The following is a 7,967-nucleotide window of genomic DNA, read 5'->3' as shown; positions in this document are numbered from 1 at the left end:
ATGAAAAACCTGGACTCCAGAGGAGACACTGTAGTTGGGATGGCACTGGCTGCCATGCCCACAGCTTTTTGAAGGGAAGTCCCCTCCCGAGCTCCTCTGAAAGGACATCAGAGGCGGCCATGTATCGTCCAAGTGAATCCAACCCCACACCTGACCCAAGGCAGCTGGTCCGTGTGATGTGTGGCAAACCCATGCGGGGGCCAGCTCACCTTTTCATCCCACCAAAAGTACAGAATAAATAAACCACTCAGTCGCAAGGGAGATACAGACCAAACATGCAAGGAGAGAAATAAACTGGAAGGAAGAAGCACCCTACAGGTCATGAGGAAAGGCAGACGGAGGGGCCACTGGCGGTGCAGGCTTGAGTTCCTAGCAGATCCCACGTCTTAGCTTTGTTTCAGTCCACATGGCTCCTTATCCTCAAAGGATAAGAGTGATTCTCTGTTTCTGCAATCACAGAGCCCAACTCTGATAGTACCAGGACGAGAGGGAGCCAGGGAGATGGGGGGATGGGAGAATGGGAATTTATTACAGCACGGTGGTCAGTTCGGAGCATGTGCAGTCCCCCCTACCCCCCATCTCACGAGGGAATGCGAATAGCACACGGTGTGCAGTGGCTGGTGGCTCATTAAGGTGTGGCTTACATCTCTTTGGTTTCAGACAATTGCCCGGCAAAACAAGTCTTTAGAAGAATTTTGAAACCATCAATAACGTAAAAGGATTAAAAAAATGCTGAATAGATGTTTTTCATCATATTTGGCAACTTGCAGTGGGAAAAGAAGACTCTTACCCTGGATTGCTTGGCCGAAGGCAGTAGGGCGATCATTTGTTCCTTCTTTCGTTCATTCATTTATCCAACATATTTTTGAGGATCAACGTGAAAGGTATTGCATTAGGTGCTAGCAATGAAATGGTGGATAGAACGGAGGGTATATGCCATGGTAGAACCATGGGCTAAGGGGGAGGCAGACAGGATCAAATGTCACAAATGTCACAGTTCAATTTCCGTAAGAACTATTAGGGGGCAGAACAGAGCATGGTTTGGCCAAGACAGTGAGATCAAAGGTTTTCCAGAGGAAGGAACAGTTGAGTTGAGGTTGGAACCATGAGTGGGAGACAATTAGGTGGTGAGAGGAGAAAAGAACCTTCCAGTCAGAGGGTGGGCAAGGCCTGTGTGGGCAAGGCCTGTGTTTTGGAAGGAGATGGCACCTTTGGGGATTGGACACAGGGGATGAAGGGATCAGCTGATGTTAGATGATGCTGGCTTTTGTGGGTCACATAAACAAAATGTATTCTTTACCCTAAATGGAATGGGGATGGGGGTGGGGGACAGGTCAGTGGAAATTTACTGAGTGCTTACCAGCCACTCTTAGCACTTTTTATGTATTAACTCACATATGCTTCACCACAACCTGTGCAATAATTCCCATGGTACAAATGAAGAAAAGGAAGCACAAGGAGGTCAAGTAATGTGCCCAAGGTCAGTGTTATGCAAATGGGTCAGTAATAACCCCTGTCTGTTGGCCTAAAATCTCTCCATGTCATTTACTTTTCCATGGCAAGCTAGGAACATTAACCCAAAATGCACTGGAGCCAAACTAACTTGACTGGGGAAGGGAAGGTGGAATTTTAGAAACTGAATGTTTGCATCCATCCTCCCTCCCTCCCATTCATATGTTGAAACCCTGATCCCAGTGTGATGGTATTGGGAGGTAGGGCCTTTTGAAAGTAATTAGATCATGAGGGTGCAGGCCTCATTGTGAGATCGGTGCTCTTAGAAGAAGAGACCACAGAGCTGGCTAGCTCTGTCTACCACGTGAGCACACAGCATGAAAGTGGTCACCTATGAATCAGGAAGCAGGTCCTCACCAGACACCAACTCCACCAGCTTCTTGATCTAGGACTTCCCAGCCTCCACAACTGTGAGAACTTAATGTCGGTGGTTGAAGCCACTCCTTCTGTGGTATTTTTGTTACAGCAGCCTGAGCTGACTAAGAAATGGCTTTCCATGGCTCATGCTTAGCTGAGGAGGAACACAAACAAGAAGTTTAAAAATATGTATAGCACAGAATAAAGGAATGAAACAGGTGTTTTCAGGTAAAGAGTGAGACGGAGAAAGAATGCAGAGGAGCCGAGGCAGTGAATGATGGTATCTGGCGGGAAGCAACCCAGCTCCCAAGCCTCAGTACCCAAGCCACCTCTTATCCCCAAGCACCTTGTGGTGCTGGTCTCAGCAAAGGGTAGCCTACCTGAGGTTCTTCTTAGATTCTTACGTGCCTATCTCTGTTCACTCCGTGTGAATCCCTACAATACTCACCTGAGCTAGGCTGAGTGGGTCTTCACTGTTCTTTACAACCAGCACAATCCCATGACCAGGCTTCCCGCTCATGATAAAGTCAGGACAGTAAAATTCTCCATAATCACTACCCAGCTTTATAGTAAAGGTTTCTGATAATATCACAGTTTCAAATCAGTTTTACTTTAGAAACAGAGCTTGATGTGCTACGAGACAGAGATGACATATGGCTGATTTGGGGGCGGCCCCGTTCACCTCTCTACTTTGAGTAGTCCTAAACCAGCCTGGGGGATAATGGTGTCTCCATGCTTTGCCTTATCAAGTTAGGAGCAGGGAGTGAGTTCTGAGGGTAAAGGCCTTGCCACGTGGTGTGGGACACTTCACACCATTTAGGATGCTTATTTTGTATTACTCACTTCAGACTCATTTTCCATTTTAATTATTTCATTTCCACAGTGGGGCCAAAAACTGAGTTTTGCTATCTAGAAAATTCAACCTATATTATTTTAAAATGGAGACGATTAGAAATGTCTCTTGTCCTTCCTTTCCCTGGATACCCTCAGTGTGTCCTGATACTGGAGGAGAGGCATCTCGACCTTGGTGTGGGCCTTTTTCTTACTGGATTTCACCAAAAGGTACAGTCTTGAGCAATAGGTACGGTATGCGTGAGCCTCCACAGGAAACATCCTATCTCCTTACTTCTGCCCTTGCTCTTCCAAGCCCAGATCATGCAGCCATTCTGGTTGGACCATTCTCAACCTCTCTCCATGCCCCTTTGAATAGTTCCAAAATCTTCTGGGATGTTCTTCTGTGGTTTTAGGGACTGGGGGAAGGATTACCTCTCTCATTCACTGTTTGCCTTATATATGTGTACATTATTTGAATTTTTTTCAACTGATACATACAATTTTGTATGTTTTTTGATAAAATATAATAACGTAAAACTTACTATTTTAGTCCTTTTTAAATGTACAGTTCAGTAGTATCAAGTACATTCACAATGTTGTACACTCATCACTATGATTTCCAGAACTGTTTCATCATCCCAAACAAAAACCCCCACTATCCCAAACAGAAACAATTAAGCAATAACCGCCCACTTCTCCTTTCCTGGCCTCTAGTAACCTCTACTCCGCTTCTCATCTCTACGATTCTGACTACTCCACCTCATACAGGTGGAATTGTACAATATTTTTCCTTTTATGACTATGTCTTTTACTTAGCATAAGGTTAAAGGTCCATCCATGTGTTAACATGCATCAGAATGTCATTCCTTTTTATGGCTTACATGGGCTATGTTTATAACTAACAAATAGATACTAAATCGATACTACATAAATCCTTTGTGGGGTTTTAAAAAGACCATTACTGTACCATGGGATGAAGACCATGATAACTGTTAGCTGTGAACTCAGGGGCCCTCATTCAGTTTGACACAAGATTCCCAGAAAACATAAAGCTTTTCCTGAGAAGACTCAATCTCTCTGTGACAGTGTTACTCGAGGAACTTGTGATGGAATGATGTAATCAACTTGTTCTCTTTCTTTAGAAAGTCGTATTACCAAAAAAAAAAAAAAAAAAAAAAAGTTGGCCCAAACAGTGTGTGTAGTCACTTGGTTGGTTTATCAGAATTTACATTCCAGTGCATGCCATATATTCTCTTTTATGACTGGTAATCAAGAGCGGATGGGCTGGCCAGTCTGCAGACCATCCCATGAATAGCACTATTCTAGAAAACACATTTTCCCAAGACATCATTTTTAACTTCCAGTGCTGTTGCTAAATCTGATTGACTCTGTCCCCACTTACTTGCTGTTTCTAAAGCCCACAAGTGTATTTGCAGAAATCACATGAAACGAAAGAGAACTTTCTAGGAAAGCGACTTCTTGGGGCATTGAGTGAGGTAACACAGTCCTAATGGTTCACACAGCAAACAGTTACAAGCATTTCCATCATATACTCATTTAGCAAGTGTTCTAGCAAGTGTTCAAGTGTAGGATTTAAAATAGGATACGCCTGTGTCAGCATTGTTATCATATCTCAGTTTAAGTGTGAAGTTGGGAAAAAAAAAAGAGGTTTCAACAATGTTTTATTTACTTGTTATTTTTTTTAAAATAAGCTCCCATCTCTCTATATCATGCAAAGCATTGTAAACATCAAATGTTTATTGAAACTTTTTTCAAATGTTTTTTGAAACTGTATGGTGTCTCAGTAAGGCACAGTGTCTTGCCCATCATAAGCTCCCAATATATATTAATTCAAAGTTTCAAGAGTGGAAGGGATGCTTTTAAAATGTTTTTTATTAAATTTTTTAAATTTATTTTCAGCGTAACAGTATTCATTGTTTTTGTACCACACCCAGTGTTCCATGCAATACGTGCCCTCTCCAATACCCACTACCTGGTTCCCCCAACCTCCCACACCCCACCGCTTCAAAACCCTCAGATTGTTTTTCAGAGTCCATAGTCTCTCATGGTTCACCTCCCCTTCCAATTTCCCCCAACTCCCTTCTCCTCTCTAACTCCTCCATGCTATTTGTTATGCTCCACAAATAAGTGAAACCATATGATACTTGACTCTCTCTGCTTGACTTATTTCACTCAGCACAATCTCTTCCAGTCCCGTCCATGTTGCTACAAAAGTTGGGTATTCATCCTTTCTGATGGAGGCATCATACTCCATAGTGTATATGGACCACATCTTCCTTATCCATTCGTCTGTTGAAGGGCATCTTGGTTCTTTCCACAGTCTGACGACCGTGGCCATTGCTGTTATAAACATTGGGGTACAGATGGCCCTTCTTTTCACTACATCTGTATCTTTGGGGTAAATACCCCGTAGTGCAATGGCAGGGTCATAGGGAAGCTCTATTTTTAATTTCTTGAGGAATCTCCACACTGTTCTCCAAAGTGGCTGCACCAACTTACATTCCCACCAACAGTGTAAGAGCGTTCCCCTTTCTCCACATCCCCTCCAGCACATGTTGTTTCCTGTCTTGCTAATTTTGGCCATTCTAACTGGTGGAAGGTGGTATCTCAATGTGGTTTTAATTTGAATCTCCGTGATGGTTAGTGATGATGAACATTTTTTCATGTGTCTGATAGCATTTGTATATCTTCATTGGAGAAGTGTCTGTTCATATCTTCTGCCCATTTTTTGATATGATTGTCTGATTTGTGTGTGTTGAGTTTGAGGAGTTCTTTATAGATCCTGGATATCAACCTTTTGTCTGTACTGTCATTTGCAAATATCTTCTCCCATTCTGTGGGTTGCCTCTTTGTTTTGTTGACTGTTTCCTTGGCCGTGCAGAAGCTTTTGATTTTGATGAAGTCCCAAAAGTTCATTTTCGCTTTTGTTTGCTTTGCCTTTGGAGACATATCTTGAAAGAAGTTGCTGTGGTTGATATTGAAGAGGTTACTCCCTATGTTCTCCTCTAGGATTCATGGATTCTTGTCTCACGTTGAGGTCTTTTATCCATTTTGAGTTTATCTTTGTGTATGGTGTAAAAGAATGGTCGAGTTTCATTCTTCTACATATAGCTGTCCAGTTTTCCCAGCACCATTTATTGAAGAGACTGTTTTTTTTCCACTGTATATTTTTTCCTGTTTTGTCAAAGATTATTTGACCATAGAGTTGAGGGTCCATAATGGTCTCTCTACTCTGTTCCACTGGTCTATGTGTCTGTTTTTATGCCAATATCATGCTGTCTTGGTGATCTTGGTGATCACAGTAAAGCTTGAAATCATGTAACGTGATGCCCCCAGTTTTATTTTTGTTTTTCAACATTTCCTTAGCGATTCAGGGTCTCTTCTGATTCCATACAAATTTTTGGATTATTTGCTTCAGCTCTTTGAAAAATACCAGTGGAATTTTGATCCGAATGGCATTAAAAGTATAAATTGCTCTAGGCAGTATAGACATTTTAACAATGTTTATTCTTCCAATCCAAGAGCATGGAATGGTTTTCCATCTTTTTGTGTCTTCTTCAATTTCTTTCATGAGTGTTCTGTAGTTCTTCAAGTACAGATCCCTTACCTCTTTGGTTAGGTTTATTCCCAGGTATGTTATGGTTCTTGGTGCTATAGTAAATGGAATCAATTGTCTAATTTCCCTTTCCGTATTTTCATTGTTTGTGTATAAGAAAGCCACTGATTTCTGTACATTGACTTTGTATCCTGCCACGTTGCTGAATTGTTGTATGAGTTCTAGTAGTTTGGGGGTGGAGTCTTTTGGATTTTCCATATAAAGAATCATGTCATCTGCAAAGAGAGAGAGTTTGACTTCTTCATTGCCAATTTGGATACGTTTTATTTCTCTTTGTTGCCTGATTGCTGTTGCTAGGACTTCTAATACTATGTTGAACAAGAATGGTGAAAGTGGGCATCCTTGTCGTGCTCCTGATCTCAATGGGAAGGCTGTGAGCTTTTTCCCATTGAGGATGATATTTGCTGTGGGTCTTTCATAGATAGATTTTATGAAGTCAGGAATGTTCCCTCTATCCCTATACTTTGAAGCATTTTAATCAGGAACGGATGCTGGATTTTGTCAAATGCTTTTTCTGCATCAATTGAGAGGACCATGTGGTTCTTCTCTCTTCTCTTATTAATTTGTTCTATCACATTGATTGATTTGCAAATGTTGAACCATCCTTGTAGCCCAGGGATGAATCCCACCTGGTCATGGTAGATAATCTTTTTAATGTGCTATTGGATTCTGTTTGTTAGGATCTTGTTGAGAATCTTAGCATCCATATTCATCAGTGATATTGGTCTGAAATTCTCCTTTTTGGTAGGGTCTTTGCCTGGTTTGGGGATCAGGGTAATGCTGGCTTCATAGAAAGAGTCTGGAAGTTTTCCTTCTGCTTCAATTTTTTGAAACAGCTTCAGGAGAATAGGTGTTATTTCTTCTTTGAAAGTTTGGTAGAATTCCCCAGGGAATCCATCAGGTCCTCGGCTCTTGTTTTTTTGGGAGGTTTTTGATCACTGCTTCAATCTCATTACTCAATATCGGTCTATTCAGGTTGTCAGTTTCTTCCTGGTTCAATTTTGGGAGTTTATAGTTTTCCAGAAATGCATCCATTTCATCTAGGTTGCTTAGCTTATTGGCATATAACTGTTGATAATAACTTCTGATGATTGTTTCTACTTCCTTGGTGTTAGTTGTGATCTCTCCCTTTTCATTCATAATTTAATTAATTTGGGCTTTCTCTCTTTTCTTTTGGATTAGTGTGGCCAATGTGACCAGCTTCTAGTTTCATTGATACGTTCTACTGTATCTCTGGTTTCTACCTCATTGATCTCAGCTCTAATCTTGATTATTTCCCTTCTTATATGTGGAGTTGGTTTGATTTGTTGTTGATTTTCCAGTTCTTTAAGGTGTAGAGACAGCTGGTGTATTTTGTATTTTTTAAAATGTTTTTAAGGAAGATGAATATGGCCACAAAATCAGGTGCTGATAAAAACCGTGGCCAGGAAGGCGAGCCAAGGAGGGACAGCAGCCTCCCCAGAGGAGGGCTCACAGAGCCTCATCCAGGGGCCTTTGGGGGTGGGAAGGGGAAACGGAGGCACATAGTCCAGAGGAGGTGGATGCAACAATGTCCAGACGTGGGGGTTAGAGAATGGGAATCAAATTTACAACCCCCCTTCTCTGAGCAACTCTCTTGTTCTCATCC

Source organism: Lontra canadensis, unplaced genomic scaffold (genome assembly GCF_010015895.1).
Source record: "Lontra canadensis isolate GAN:19392208 unplaced genomic scaffold, GSC_riverotter_1.0 scaffold92, whole genome shotgun sequence".
In the NCBI taxonomy this organism is placed as follows: Eukaryota; Metazoa; Chordata; class Mammalia; order Carnivora; family Mustelidae; genus Lontra; species Lontra canadensis.
This window is presented reverse-complemented; position numbering follows the sequence as displayed.